Source organism: Bos mutus, chromosome 17, assembly GCF_027580195.1.
Source record: "Bos mutus isolate GX-2022 chromosome 17, NWIPB_WYAK_1.1, whole genome shotgun sequence".
Lineage (NCBI taxonomy): Eukaryota > Metazoa > Chordata > Mammalia > Artiodactyla > Bovidae > Bos > Bos mutus.
The window spans coordinates 28293353-28296472 of record NC_091633.1 but is presented as its reverse complement, the minus strand read 5'-3'; the positions used below and the strand labels follow the sequence as shown (position 1 = coordinate 28296472).

The 3120-nt window shown below is 34.0% G+C and overlaps 1 pseudogene; it reads right to left on the bottom strand.

Moving 5' to 3' along the window:
* Nucleotides 1–1436: 1436 nt before the first annotated feature.
* Nucleotides 1437–2131, bottom strand: LOC102278409 (U2 small nuclear ribonucleoprotein B'' pseudogene; annotated as a pseudogene).
* Nucleotides 2132–3120: the final 989 nt, after the last annotated feature.

Here is a 3120-nt window from a genome sequence, read left to right as displayed (position 1 = left end):
CCTCTTTAACCTTCTAGAAGGTCTCTTTTCCCCCTTTATATTTAGGTGTGCAATTCACTTGGAAATAATTTTAGTTCATGGTATGATATATGGAGGTGTCGACTCCCCTCCACAGAATACCCAGTTGGTCCAGCTCATTTATTAAAAAGGGTGTCTTCACCACTGCATTGAAGTGGCACTTTTTGTCTGAAATCAGATGATGGTACATGTGTGGGTCTCCTGGGTTCTCAAAGGATATGTCATTCATTGCTCTGTTTGTCTAGCTTTATAGAAAATTATATAATTTTAATCATGGGATAAGTTGATATTCAGTGTGTATCCTTCAATTTTCCTCCTGTTTATCTTTGCTATGCTTCACCTTTGCATTTTCACATGATTTTCAGAATAAGCTTATGGACAAAAATGCATCTACTATGACTCTGAGATGGCATTGAATTTATCAATCAATTTGGGAAATGTTTAAGAAAAATATCGAGTCTTCCAATCCACAAATACAAAATAGATCTCATTTATTTAATTTCAAGTAATATTTTGTAGTTTTCTATATAGAGGCTTTTCACCTTTCTTTAGACTTTTTTCTAATATTTTTGATGCTATTGTCAATGGTACTGTTAGGTCCATTATCTAATTGTTTTGTAAGATATGGAAACACAGTTGACTTTTGTATATTGACATTATGTCAATAACTAACAGCTCTGCTAAATTCACTTAATTCCAAGAGTTTATTTGTAGATTCTTTTGGGTTTTCTAAGTACATAAATATAGTGTGTAAGAATGACTAGTTTTCCTTCATTCTTTCTAATCCTCATACTTTTAAAAAAACTTATTGCACTGGGGAACACCAATATTCCTTGTTGAATTAAAGAGATAATAGTTGTAATTTTTTCTATTCTTATATGTAAGGAGAGAATAGTACATTATTTTTTCATCTAAAATTAAATTATGTGTTTGCATCATGAAGTATCTCTGAAAGATTTTTTTTGTAGATACGGTTTATCAGATTAAAGAAGTTCCTATTAATAGTTTTAAGAACTTTTGCTTTAAATACCTGTTTAATTTCATCAACTTTTTTTTTTGCATATTTTGAGTTGGTTTTTCTCCTTTCTTCTGTAAATGTGGTGGATCACAGTGATTGTGTGGTGTTGTTTTTTTTTTTTTAACATTAAACCATCCTTGAATGGATAGTATAAACCATACTTGATCATGATATGGGTTTTTTTACAGAATACAAATAAAAGTTTTATTGTACAAAATTAAGGCTTTCGTAGTTCATAGTTCACTAAGGCTAAACAAAGACCACGTAATTTTTTTAAATCCTTTCAACAATTTCACATACACTTCCCCTCTCCCCCAAACTATTAAAATGGCCTGGCCAAATGTTATCAAAACAAAAACTATAAATAATACCAGTCCTTTAAAGACAGTTATCCCAAATGTTATTTCTTGGCATAGGTTATCATCATGGCATGGGACAATGTGATCTTAAATCCCTGTAGAGCATCTCTGGCAGCTCCAGCCCGTCCATCATTTTCAGATTCAACAAAAGCAATGTCAGTTCCTCTCAGGTCCTAAACATACTTCCCTAAAACCAAAGAACTGGTTAAACAACATGGATAATATCATCTCACTAGTCTCTTCTGGTAAATTATTAAGGAATAAAGTACTGTTTGGAGGGTAATCAGGGACCTGAGGATCAGTGCTGCATTTCCTTGGGTATTAGCTGAATTTGGTGTTCCCTGACCAGGCTTTTTGTCCATGGTTGGTTTTTCCAGTCAGTTCCACAGTTTTGGCTTTTTTCTTTTTTCAGCAAAAGTGCTACACATTTTATAATATTATGTCCGAATCTGTTTTTGCATACTGGATTCACATCAGTTTGCCATAACATGGAAATCCTTGTAACTATCTCAAGGCACTTGCAGATGAACTCAGTTCCTTAAATGTAACAAAAGCTTGCCACCTCATCTTCATGGTCTTTAAAGACACAGTATCTACCACGTGGCCAAACTGAGAAAACAGAACATACAGAAGTCTCTTCTTCCTTTTTGTCATTCATATTGTTAATGTAAATTGGATGATTTGGTGTGATTGTGTTTTGGGTTAGAGTGTTCAAATAGCCAGAGGGTTCTACCATGTCCTGTAAGAATCTCTCATGATATAATTTTTAAATATCACTAGATTACACCTGTTTATGACTTTTGAGTCTCTCTTCATAAAAAAGAAATGTCTACGTTTTCAATTTTTCTAATGTGCTTAGTTGGATTTGGCACCAAAGTTATGCAGGTCTCAAATATTTGGGGAAAGTATGCTCTAACTTTTTCTATTTCCTGGAATAATAACTCCAATGTTTACAGAATTGGAATTATTTCTTCTTTAAATGTCAGAAGAATTCACTGATGAAGTCATCTAGGCATCAAGCTTTTTTTGTGGAAAGGTTTTTATTTTTAGAATCAATTTCTTCCATAGATTTAGGACTAAATTGGTTTTTTTCTTATTGTATCCATTTTGACTTGTGATTTTTAAGGAATTTGTCCACAATATCTAAACTGTCATTTGTGTTTGCCTATTACAAAACCTTCTTTTACTTCCACTTATATTTTATATTAATTAATTTATTCATTCATTTACTTTGATGTAAATTCTATTGTGATATCCCTTTTCATTCTGGATATTGGAAATGTATTTTTTCCTCTTTCTTTTTTAAAAAAGTTTATTTATTTATTTCTGGCTCTGCTGGGTCTTTACTGTGCAAGCTTTTCCCTAGTTGCAGTGAGCAGGGGCCACACTCTAGCTGTGATGCACAGGCTTCTCATTGTGGTGGCTTCTCTTGTTGTAGAGCATGGGCTCTAGGGCACGTGGGCTTCAGCAGTTGCAGCTCCCAGCCTCTAGTGTACAGGCTCAGTAGTTGTCATGTGTGGGCTTAGATGCTCCTCGACATGTGAGATCTTCCCAAGTCAGGGATCAAACTCATGTCTCCTGCATTTGCAGGCAGTTGCTTTACCACTGAGCCACCAACAAGGCTCTTTTTTCCTCTTTCTTGCTTCTTCTTGACCAGAAGTGAGTTTTACTAATCACAGGATCAACTTTCAGTAGTGTTTTTTCTCTTCTACGTTGGTTTTTTAT